This window comes from Rhamphochromis sp. 'chilingali' (assembly GCF_963969265.1).
Source record: "Rhamphochromis sp. 'chilingali' genome assembly, chromosome: 14".
NCBI lineage: Eukaryota > Metazoa > Chordata > Actinopteri > Cichliformes > Cichlidae > Rhamphochromis > Rhamphochromis sp. 'chilingali'.
The window spans coordinates 5,239,438-5,252,676 of NC_137941.1; the positions used below are offsets into that span (position 1 = coordinate 5,239,438).

At 37.0% G+C, this 13,239-nt stretch overlaps 1 protein-coding gene and 1 long non-coding RNA gene across 10 annotated transcripts in view; both read left to right on the forward strand.

The window, feature by feature from the left end:
* pcbp3 (poly(rC) binding protein 3) overlaps positions 1-13,239 on the forward strand; it is a 98,389-nt gene that overhangs the window by 18,482 nt on the left and 66,668 nt on the right. The gene's annotated exons all lie outside the window — the stretch shown is intronic.
* LOC308410213 lies at positions 5,562-7,767 on the forward strand. The gene is made up of 2 exons (XR_013974141.1): positions 5,562-6,615; positions 6,998-7,767. It is a non-coding gene; the product is annotated as an uncharacterized lncRNA (long non-coding RNA).

Genomic DNA, 13,239 nt, shown 5'->3' on the forward strand with positions numbered 1-13,239 from the left:
CAAAAAAAGAAACAATCTGTGGGTGACCACCAACTGCTGGCTGGAGGCACTACACTCACTTTTAAAACAGGACTTGAGGTTTGAAAACATTAACTTTTCAATTTGTGCATATTGTCAGATTAAAACATGGCTGTTCAGAACATAGATTGTTTACTTGCTTTGACACAAAAATGGCAGCATTTTTCACATGGGCAGTTATATACACGTGTATACAACTATCAGTGTGCTCAAAATTCACTCACACAGGTTGTGAATTTACCTGTAGAGGTGGGTGGAGCTGTGTATAACTAATCTGCATGCAGACAATAAAGCAGCTTATGGCAGACATTGTACGCCAAATGCGTTGCAGATAAGAGACCCTTTCATTTTGTAGAGAGATACTTCCATCACATCAGTCCTAAGCTTAAATCTGAAATGAAACAATCAGTGATTTGTTTCACATGATAAAAACCTTTCACACTGCACAAATATGTGGGTAAATGCCTTTTAACTTAGTCTTCAAAAGTGACAAGGGAAGTGTCAGAAGAAAACAAACAAAAACATTTTTAGAAATGTGCCATTAGTATTCCCAGCTCCGTGTCTCAGTGCTCATTCATGCAGATGTCACACAGGATGAACTGATTCTAATAACCGCTGTGAAACGTAATTCATCAGACAGTAACGTAACAGCCCATAAAATTAACCTGACAGGCCTCAGTTTGCTCTCTGCATTTGTCCTTTATGCAGTTTGACTTCATTAAGTGGACGCTCAAGTCACATTTTCACATCTCAGGGTCAGGCTTCCCCTTTTATATATATCAAGATTCTGTTTTGCTGCACACACAGTAATCAGAAAGAACTGCAGCAAATTTATGGAATAAAACAAATTTGGTGAAAATATAATATATAATAGGACAGGATGCGAGACAGATATTAAAACGTGAGGCTTATAAAATTATAAACAGTATAGAAGATTACTTTATTAATATAGTGGAAAAATACCCAATTAAAAAAATATTTCTCATTTATATATAAAAGGCTTACAAATGAAAACATGCAGAACACTGCAAATATTAAGGAAAAAAATAGGAAAGTAAATATTATAACTGCTGATAAAGTGCGGGAGGAGTCGTGTACAGTTTGCCATAAAGGAATTGAAAGCTAACTATGGAAAGAATTTGACTGGAAACTAAAAAATCTCTCACAATCTCTTCATATGTGAAAGAACCCAACTGTTGGAGAAAATGTGGAAAAACAGGAGCACTCACATATCTTTGGGACTGCCCAGTAATCCAAGGATTTTGGCTACGGGTCAAAGAAGAAACTGATCAAATCTTACCAGTGAATTCTCCATTAGAGCCACTGATCTTTTTTTGGGAGCTACACCAACAGAGACATACAGCTCAGACCAAAGGCACAGTCTACTGATACTGATTGCTAAGAAAATGATAACTGTAAACTAGAAAAAAACAGAACCACCATCCATAACTCAGTGGGTACAGAGACTGAAAAAGGTCCAACACAATGGAGCGAATGACGACAAATCTGCAACTGAAACTGGCCATTTTTCAACAGAGGTGGAACTGCTGGGTTACACCGTACCTGAGTGACTGAAGGATTTGGGTTATTGTAGCAAAGCCACTATTGTGATAGAATAGTTAGAAGGAGCTGTGCTTTTCTAGGACCGATATGGTTTTGTCACAAACTTCCCTTTTTGTATCCTTTTTTTAAAAATATGATTTTAATTCAAGTCGTATGTCAGTGAATACTGTCGTTTTGTGGAAAGATGAAAAGAAGTTAATAAAGACAGGGGTTTTTTAAAAGTGAGGTGCAGTTAGTTTCATGTGTTGGCCTCATGGTCTGATACGCTCTCACACAATTAAATCTTTTTTTAAATACTTTAGAACAAAAAAAAAAAACATCCTTACTGAAATTTTCATACGCACGATGCAACTGTATTAACATGTAAAAATGCTAATTCTGAAAATTGTGTAGCAAGTTTTCATGTGTTGTATCTTTTCAAAGACAGAATTTATCATGTTTGCTCTTTCTCCAGGTTAATATTTTTGCCTCATATTGATAATAGCCTGTTTCGACTAAGTGCACTATTCTTTATTTTGTATGTCTTTCTTAGTTTGCCTCCGATTCTTGTTGTCCAGCGGTTGTTGTTTTCCTAATTTGCACTTATTTTAGACTGATTAACGAGATTTCAGTGGGACCATTCTCTATTTAACTGAATAACCAGTTGAGATAGTAAGTAGAATGTTTATACTGGTTTTGTGCACCGTTTTCTCTCCAATCTAAAAATGGAATTGGCCTAAATGAGCTCAGTAACCATTGTTCAATGTGTTTGTTAGAATCACAGACAGTACAAAAGATGGACATAGCTTCTAAAGTTGGAAAAGTAGAGCAAATGCTTTAGGGTTTAAACCTTTATTACTTATTATTAGGGCTGGGCCATATTATACCGTTCACGGTAATACCGGTATAATGTTAGGCAACGATAGGAAAATGAAATATCGCGATAGAATGGGAGTAAAACGCGCATGCGCAGTGCCTTTGTTTTCATACGCACATGGCCGATTGTTGAGTGAAACAGATGAACCAGAATTGGTTTGTAAAAATGGTGCAACTTCAGTGATGTGGAACTGGTTTGGTGTTTGTCCGTTAGATACACAACAAAGCACATTTTTTTGCAGAACATGCAAGCGGCCGTCGTTATTGTCATATTTGTCGGACTAAGATGCTCTTAAATCTGGGAGTAATCTGGGTCCTAAACTCCGTATACTTCAGGTCAAACAACACTGCAGCATCACTGAGAGTTAAAAACTGTCTAAATTCTTTCATCTTTAATAAAACGATCAGCATTGCTGCTTTACCAGGTGTAACTATAAAGTTTAACTTCCAGGCATCCATGAAAACAAAAGTTATTACATTTAACGGAGTTAGAAGTTAGCAGGAAGCTAGCGGAAGTTAGCTCGCTAGTTTCGCTAGTTACCTAAGCATGATATAGCATGTTCTGACGGAGAGATTTCTGAAAAAAATCAAACGTACAGCTCTGCTATCACTTCCAACATAAATGAAGACAGGAAACTAAACAGCAGTGACGTTTGTAGGGTTACTGAAGTTGGGCTAGCTGGTATATAATGATGTGCTACGTGATCGCTAGCGACACAGCTATGTTAGCATAACATAAACAGTGGAGCTGGAGGACGAACACTAACACTTTTCCACTTATAAAAGTTAACGTGAAGGTTCTTCATGGTTAGAGACAAATGCAATCGCATGGCAGGATGCTGTAAACGGACCAAACTTCAGTCAGGAGAACAACTGAGATAATCCATCCACAATACGAGGTTAGTCATTAATATACTGCAACAACATGGGAATAGAGCAGCTGCCAGAGAATTCAACATTAATGAATCAATGGTACAGAAGTGGAGGAAGCAAGAAGAATGAGTTTAATAAAGTTTGATTTATCTGACTGCTTTGTTTCGCTTAATGTGCCTTATAATCCCGTGCACCTTATGGTCCGAAAAATGCGTACTGCACACTGCAGTTTAATGTTGCAAAGCACCTCTTTTTAACTTCAGTGGATATTATACATGGTTATGCTCAGGATATGTCAGCCCATTTCTACTGGAAATGCCTTTTGGTTAAACTTTCAGCAAGGAATTTGCATTTGCACTGTTAAATTTTTATAAAGCTTTAATGTACATAAAAACCAGCTTCTTGTTTAAGTGAAAATAAATGGAAGGTTGTCTTTTTGCGCTAGTAATGTTGTGGAGTTGTATTTTGTCTCGCATCAATTATATCGTCGGTTATATCGTTATCGCAAATTTTCAAATATATATCGTGATAAATATTTTTGGCCATATCGCCCTGCTCTACTTATTATTTTTAAAAGCCACCAGGGGGCGATGCCTGCGGTTGCTAAAAGACTTCCAGTCCTGTTGAAGTTTAATGGAACACAGTCCTCTGTCCTGGCTTCAGTGATCACATTCCGGATGATTTTATAGCCACACTCTCATTTTACATCACAATGAATAAAACATAATTTTGTAAACTTTAAGTGTCAGTAAGGAGGATTAATCAGAGAATGCTCCTTTGCTAATCACTTCTAACAGTTTGACTCTCAGACATGAGTCTTGCTGAGTCTTGTCACATCTAATTTAAAACACCAAGAAATCATCAAACTTCTCACCTCAAGGTCTCAAAACAGGATTTCACAGTGGCTACTTCCATCTTTTACACCATCTATAGTTAGATTGTATAAACTATGCATCTATTTTTAAATCACAAAATAAAAGGTTATAGTTCATGTTCACCAATTCTGGCAATACTTCTATCATCACAGTAAAACACATGTAAACTTAATATTTAGCAAATAAATGATAGGAAATAACTTCTCCCACCTTACATTAGAATTTAGGGGATTTGTAATTTATTTACATCAAACACAAACAAATAAATGTGTAATCGCATACAGTAAAAAGTATGCGCATGCAGTGGGTCTCGTCTTATCAACACTGCACATGAAACGAGCAGAAACCCCACACACCACACGGTTGACTACCAGACAGTTTGTGTGATGAGCAGGCAGAAAGGCGAGCCTCTCCGGACATAAATATGTCCAGCTTTAAGATATACAACTGGCAATTCCATCTCCAGTCGAAGTCTCACCAATTGCTTTTTGCCCCTTCCCTACAACTCATGCAGGCGTATAATCCACAAGACAAAAACACGGCCTTGCCCACGTGCAGGTGCTGCACAGGCTCATAATCACACCGTGGCAGTGTGAGAGAATGGATATTTAAAACAAAATGAAAACGATGCCTGCGTTTAAATGGAGGTCACACTAACAAATCCATCAATGGGATGTGGAAGCTCTGCGCAGTCAAGTAGAAATCCAAGAACACAGATAGAGTCTTATTCATGATAACTAGCAATATTCGAGGATCGATACTCTCGGACTGAGGACTTTAAAAAGTGCTTTGCTTAAATGTTACTTTTGGACAAAAATTGAAATTTATAAATTGTCCCAATAAATAAAATGTTTTAGTCCAATGTCTCCAGTGCTTCCCATTTACAGGCCTTATTTTGATTGGGCATCTAGGTATGCTAACGGCAAACCCCTATTAGCATTATTTATTCATATTTTCCATCCATTTGTGATTACGAAGCCATTAGTGGTCAATTAACTGGCCATCTAGCCTCGGCTCCTTCACTGTACCCATTTATTTTACTAGCTCAAGTCAGGTCTACTTACATTGATATAAGAGAGTGATATTATACCCCTTTCGTCAAACTGAGTGATTTATGACCCCCCTAATTGATTTATGACCCCTAATAAATTATTCATGAGCTCCGGAAGTAATTAAATTATTCATGAGCTCCGGAAGTAGGAAGTAATTAAGTAATAAAAATATGATATTCATAAAAATATGATATTCATAAAAATATAATTGATTATTTAGAAAGTTTCTTATATATCAAAAAATAGCATTCTTTTATTTCTTTAAGCAATTAAAAAAAATTTTTATTTTTTTATGCTCAAAAAACGCCATCTGGTGGCGGGTCAGTGTGTGTGTGTGTGCGCGCGCCCGCGCGCGCCCGAGGCTGTGTGTCTGGGCGCGCGGGGGCGCGCCCGTGTCTCCGGACCGTGCTCTCTCGGGCTCCGTGCTCATGTGTTTAAAAATGTATTAAACCATATTAAAATTGTTTAGTTAAACTTGTGCTTTTGTAACGTTCAGTATGGCCACAAACACATGCTGCATGCCTTGGGGGAAAACTTTATTTCGATTTATATGCATTTGTAGATTTAGAATAAAACTCATACTCAGAAAAAACTCGCGATCCCCTAACCCTAACCCTCCTTAGAAACATAAGCAGGGAAAACTCCTTAAAAAACCCTCCGCGTTTTCTCCAAAACCCTACAATAACTTGTTAGGGTATCCCCTCTATTCCCAAAACCTTATATTCCATAACAGGGGAAATCCTGAAAAAATCCTTAGTCTTTTTTCTCAAATTCAGCGCCCCGCGGCTCCCTTCATGCTCAGCCAAACAAAGCCAAAACTCCTTTTAAAAAATTCTCCGCGATTTCTCCAAAACCCTAGAATAACTTGTTAGCTACCCCTCTATTCCCCCCCAAAAAAAGGCGCTATAATCCAAAAACATTGGGAAAGCTCCTTACTCTTTTTTCTTCAAAAACTTCCCTCTTACTAGCAAGCTCTAAAATTCAACCCACACTCTAAGTTCTACCTCGCTCTTAATCTCCGATCCACAACTTCTTGCAGAGCACAATTTTTTCCTGCTTGTTCGCTCCCCGCTCTGCTCCCGAATGCGCTGCTTACCTCGTTCGAAATTTGCGCCGGAGACCAACTCCCCCCCTTACTTCGCCCCGCTGCCAATCACATAACTATTGCACCGCTCCCTTCGCACCCCGGTTAGCCAATCCGCTCCAGGTCCGATTTTTATGATCTCCCGCTCAGGTTAAGACTACCCCCGAGCTCCCAGAAGACATCTGACTTCAGACGTATCAACAACTGGCGCCGCTCAGACTGCTTGCGAGTTCGCATAGGGAGCGGCCGATTTCAACAGCAACTTGCGTCTCTTTCCTTATCCGCATATCATTCGGTAAGTGTTAATCTTCCTCTCTAACTACATTTTTGCATTTTCCTTTTTACCATTCTGTCAATCCTTTCATTTAAAAAAATAAATAAATATCACAATGGTTTGTAACAGGTACAATACACCATCCATCCATCCATTCGCCTCCACTTATCCTTTTCTCAGGCTCGCGCGGTGCGCTGGAGCCTATCCCACGTACAATACACTTTAAAATATATATAAGCTCCACTTTTAACTCCCGTAAAGGTTTATACATTACATGTCTACATCACCTATCATGGCCTCATCGGGTATCTCATATCATCTTGTTATTGTTATGTTATGCTCCTTTGATATTTTGCTAGTTTGCGTGTTTTAAAACTCTTTTTGTTTTTCTTTATATTTTTAGACCCAGATGTGTTAACCTGATCCCTGCGAAACACCAGCTCTGCGTGGATTTTGACCGCGAGTGACCGGATGTTGTTTCCGGCCTGAGGTTGCCTGAAATGCCGTGAGGCTCGTTTGAAAGATTGCGCCCGAGACCAACTCCGCCTCCAAGGCATGCCTACCTTTAGCTGCCACCAGTGAGATATCAGAGCCGGGCTCCACATATCCAATCAGGAGCACGAGCAAGACAGCTTTTGCAGACTCTCCAGAAATATACAAGTCCTTACCAACTGCTCTGCAACCCAGTGTTTCTGGTCCCCTCACTAACATCGCTTTTTGAGATATTTTTTATGAACCACCAAAAAAGCAATTTTACCCCACAGACTGGGTCTGAGGGCAGCAGCGGGGACAAATGATTGTAATGAAGCGACGGACATTTCATGGCTGGTCTTGCATAATCGTGAGTTATTATGTCATATGGTGATAAGTACATAGTTTTGCAAGAGGCATACAAGCACTGTGGAAAAAGTAATCATAAAACTGTTTTTGTGAACACCCTACGTTATGCTTTAAAAAATGTGATACATGTAATGTGATCATCAAAGAACATGATTTTTTAAAAAAAAAAAACTTTTATTCTTATGCTTTTAAAGTATGTCAGATTATCTTAAAACACTTATTTGTATGTTATAATGTTTTTCTTACACCATGTGTAATTTTTATAGACACCTTATTCATTGTATCAATGTGTAATTATGTATCTTTGATAAATAAATAAAATATTTAATCTTGTATTTGTGTACTTTCTGGTGATTCAATAAAAAATTAGTCACATATCGCTCTGATAAACACAGATGGCTGAAAGAAATGTTTGATGGAACAAAGGAAACAAGTGTCTTGCTGCTAAACTTTTAAGTCACCATGGTTTAAATGAGAAAGTCTGTATGTAAAACATGAAAAACTCCATATCAGTGATATCTACAAAGGTGTACTCATTTCTTTGTAATGGTACTTTACTGTTCCAATGAAACAAAAAGAAAATCTCATTTTTAAAGTACATTTTTCGGCCACCCTGACCTATTTTCAGGGGCAAGAATGTTGATGTTAGACTGTGTTTTAAATCAGGTTGTGATCTTAAACTAACTATCACAGCACTGATTTCAGTTGTAATGTCAATTAGAATCCCAATTTGGCTTTTCTCCAGTCAGTGTTATGGTGAAATTTAACTTGTTCTTTTGTGTAATTGCACATGGCCCAGCAAAGGACCCCTTAGTAAACTGTACAGCATAAGTTTTCAATTCACTTTTGTCAGAAAACTTCACAGTATGAGAAGTTACAGCACAGTTTCTCCAAACGTGTGGTTCTTTTTCAGCCAGCGTGCTTTTAGAGCATCTACATTAGCTCATGTAGTAAAAGTACAATCAGTAAGTGTACTTTAACATTTGAGATTCCGAGTCACTCTTGCTTAGATCATGTGAACTATATCATGAACCTTTTTTTGTATAATGCATCAAACGTGTTCAAATCAGTTTATTTTCAATTTATTTTAACTAATCTAGAGACAAGCAACTCCTTTTTAGCTTCTGTTATGTATTTACCTCTCACACCTTAATCTAGATGTTAGTGTTCTCAGAGTTAACATGTCTCATGTTGCCATGTTGTATTTCTAATACCCAGCCTCAGTGTTCGCCCTGTTGACCCTCAAATCCAAACACCAATGATCTAGATATTCACAAAATTCATAAGGAGATTCTTAAGGTCTTAAGTTTTGTTGTTTTTATGTTTTACAAAAAAAAAACTTCACATTTTTTATATTTTTAAACGAAAGTGACATGCAAGGATATTTTTCTTTAGTGATGTTGCTTCAGCAATCTCAAATACTAATTATTCTGGGAATTTTTATGGTCAAACTATGTGATTTTCCAAATGTGTGTGTGTGGAGTAAAATGACCTTGTTCTTATGATGTTGTCACCGTGAATCATTTAGGATTAACAACACAAATTGTATCGATAGCAGAAACAGTCTTATAACTTATAATTCTCACACGTTACCGCTAGTTTTACAAACGCAGTCTTCTTCAGCTCTGTTTATGTAGCTTTTATGAAACTGATTTTCCATAGTACAAGTAGAATTTAATTTTTCTTTGCTCTCCAGTATAAATGCAATAATTTGCAGGCTTTTTACTGAAACTCTCACAATGCAACACTCAATGCTCAGAGCTTCATATATCAACAGCTCTGAAAATATCTTCTTTTTTAAAGTAATGTAGGACAGGATCTCTCACTCTCTGTGTCTCAAAAAAAACCCAACTAAACTGGCAATCACCACTAAACAAATGAAAGTAGTTTATGGCTTTTTTATCAGCTGCATTTCTTTCATTTATGTATTGATCCCATTGTTTATTGGTAATGCTTTTAGGTCACTGTTTTAGCATGTCTGCCTCACACTCCATTTAAACAGTTTAACAGATAGTGGGGTCTGGTAAGGAAGTTGGGGGGAAGCAGACAACTCCACAGGAAGAGTCTTTTTGTCTGTTCTCCACTGTAAAAGATAGCAAGGCAGTGTGAAACTTTCTTTGCGGGAAAGACAAAACTGAGAGCCATGCTAGGCTCAGTGAGAGACTCTGCTCACCCTCTGCCCCAGCGATGGCAGTCCCTCACCAAGCTTGATTTCTGTTCTTTGTCTTGATTAAAGAATGTTAGCTACCGCTCATCGCTTGTCTGCAGGCTTTATTAAACGGAAAACTTCCACAACAACCTCTAAACAGTGGTTTATGGCTTTTTGTCACCTGCAACACCATGTAACACTTGGATGTTAGATTCTTTTACCAGTCAGTGTTGTTAGCCCCAACCCCCAGGCTCCAGGTGTCTGAGCTCTAACCCTGGCTGCCAAATGTCCCCCTGAGGCCTTTGTGCCTTTTACCACCAGACTAAGTTTGTAGTCCTATCTACTAATATTATTTTATTTTTTTTATTATAGCACAAGTTTCAGTTAGGTTACTACTTTGACTTCCTCAATTTGAGCACATTTCTGACCCGATACTTTATCAAGCTTTTACTCGAGTGTTTTTGACACTAGCAGCTGTACTTCTACTTAAGTGAAAATTGCCTGCAATTTTGCCACCTCAGTTGCCACTTTTTCTGGAGTTTGTACACTTTTTATATTGAAACGTTCAACGTTTTACGTGTTATCCTTGATCACAGTTCTAAACAAGTTAACTTTCTTCACTTCAAAGAAACTATATGTCCAGTTCTCTTTACTCCAAACCTGGTTTAAGGCTATGCTGTTGTTGTGATATGGCCATACAAATAATATTAAGTTTAATTAATCTTTTAAAAAAATGGCTGCTTCATGGCTACCTGTTCAGAGAATTTGCAGACTTTTATGGAAACTGTCACAATGTAACACTCTCACTGTCAAAACAGGGTTGATCCATGTTTCTATGAACACTGATTAATATATCAACAGCTCTGAAAATCCTTTTTTTTTTTTTTTTTTTTTTTTTTTTAAGTAAAGCAGAACAGGATCTCTGTATCTCTAAAAATCCCAACAAAACTGGCAATCACCTCTAAACAAATGGAAGTAGTTTATGGATCTTTATCACCTGCAACACCATGTAACACCTAGATGTTAGACTCTTTTACCATCACATTTGCAAGGGTTTATGTGTTATCCTTGATCACAGTTCTAAATAAGTTAACTTTCTTGACATAAAAGTAGCCCAAAGAAGACAAATATATGTCCAGTTCTTTTTTACTCCAAACCTACTGATCGGAAAACATTATGTGATGCTGGAAGTTTTCATCCTATCCATCTGCAAAACAAGTTTACCTGTAAGCCAACACATTAGACGTAAGCAAATTTGTGAAATTCCTGAACAATGTGCTTTGTGGAGTAGCAGTAGTACTAGAACTAGTACTAGTAGTCCTAGTATTCTGCAGCAACCAGGCTTCAAGAGTGATCACTCTTCTGGCTTTCAAATGGTGAAAACATGTCACAGTCTTAACCGCAAATCAGAAATGTTGGTAAATTTAAAAAGGAATTTAAACGTCAGCTTTGACATAGACACAGACTTTATTAATGCCACACTCAGGAAATTCACATGTTACACATGATTTAGTTCACCTGCTAAATCCCCAGAGCAATAACCACATCAGCATCATTAGCCTGAGTGTTGATCCTCCAGGTGAGTGAGTGGAGTTGAGTGTGTGTGTGTGTGTGTGTGTGTGTGTGTGTGTGTGTGTGTGTGTGTGTGTGTGTGTGTGTGTGTGTGTGTGTGTGAGAGAGATCAGAGGTGAAGCTGCTTTCTGCAAAGTCTCATCAACAACCAGGAAGAGTCTAAAAGCACTAAATATGAAACAGACCATTTACCATACCCAACACTGAGCTCCTGCACAGTCAGATGGAGTGAAACATAATGTCCCAGTGGTATTCTGTTGGATTTAGCAGGTGAGCGTTGTTGCCAGTCAAAACCTTTTTGGAAACTCTTTACAAGAATCAATGTAATTATTTGTTTTACTTGAATCAAATGTATTGGTTTATATACCTGAAATAAAACTTTTTTTTGGAAACCAGTTACATCAAATAAAACTTTCTTGGAAAAGCATTGCAAGAATCAATCGAGTTATTTGTTTTACCCCATTCAAATCTATTGGTTTCATTACATCAAATTAAATAATTTTGGAAACCCGTTACATCAAATAAAACTTTCTTGGAAAAACTTTACAAGAATCAATGTAATTATTTGTTTTACTTGAATCAAATGTAATGGTTTATATACCTGAAATAAAACTTTTTTGGAAACCCTGTACATGAAGTAAAAGGTTTTTGATCTTGTAAGTTCTGGCTTTAATATTTTCAGCTGATAAAGTGAACTTCATACAAACTCTGTGTTAGAAAAAGGGGATAGTTTACTACATGCTATAAAAACACAATCCTTAATCTTTTATTTTGCAACTTTATCTTTCTGTTCTGGTTTTTAGAGTGAATTAGAGATTCATTACAAAATACAAAAAATAAAAATAAATAGTGCACAAATTTAAAACAAGCAAAACACCTATGCAAGAGTAACTACTAATGATTTACAAATACTTGTCATATACAACCAATACACTCAGAGAATTTTACCATATCAGTATAAAGCTCTCTGTAATTCCTGGACAGTTCGTGAAATAATTTAAAATTAAATCTGCACTTCAGTTAACTATTCTTTTTTAACAACAGGTTTATGTCTTAGATCTACGGATACAGCTAAAACACTCTGCTTGTATAATGCTGTATTCTCTCCCAGCTTATCCTTTTCTCACAACAGGGTGATTCCCAAAGTACGAGTCAATAAAACAATCACTCTAAAAACCAGAACAGAAAGATAAAGTTGCAAAATAAAAGATTAAGGATTGTGTTTTTATAGCATGTAGTAAACTATCCCCTTTTTCTAACACAGAGTTTGTATGAAGTTCACTTTATCAGCTGAAAATATTAAAGCCAGAACTTACAAGATCAAAAACCTTTTACTTCATGTACAGGGTTTCCAAAAAAGTTTTATTTCAGGTATATAAACCATTACATTTGATTCAAGTAAAACAAATAATTACATTGATTCTTGTAAAGTTTTTCCAAGAAAGTTTTATTTGATGTAACGGGTTTCCAAAATTATTTAATTTGATGTAATGAAACCAATAGATTTGAATGGGGTAAAACAAATAACTCGATTGATTCTTGCAATGCTTTTCCAAGAAAGTTTTATTTGATGTAACGGGTTTCCAAAAAAAAGTTTTATTTCAGGTATATAAACCAATACATTTGATTCAAGTAAAACAAATAATTACATTGATTCTTGTAAAGAGTTTCCAAAAAGGTTTTGACTGGCAACAACGCTCACCTGCTAAATCCAACAGAACACCACTGGGACATTATGTTTCACTCCATCTGACTGTGCAGGAGCTCAGTGTTGGGTATGGTAAATGGTCTGTTTCATATTTAGTGCTTTTAGACTCTTCCTGGTTGTTGATGAGACTTTGCAGAAAGCAGCTTCACCTCTGATCTCACACACACACACACACACACACACACACACACACACACACACACACACACACACACTCAACTCCACTCACTCACCTGGAGGATCAACACTCAGGCTAATGATGCTGATGTGGTTATTGCTCTGGGGATTTAGCAGGTGAACTAAATCATGTGTAACATGTGAATTTCCTGAGTGTGGCATTAATAAAGTCTGTGTCTATGTCAAAGCTGACGTTTAA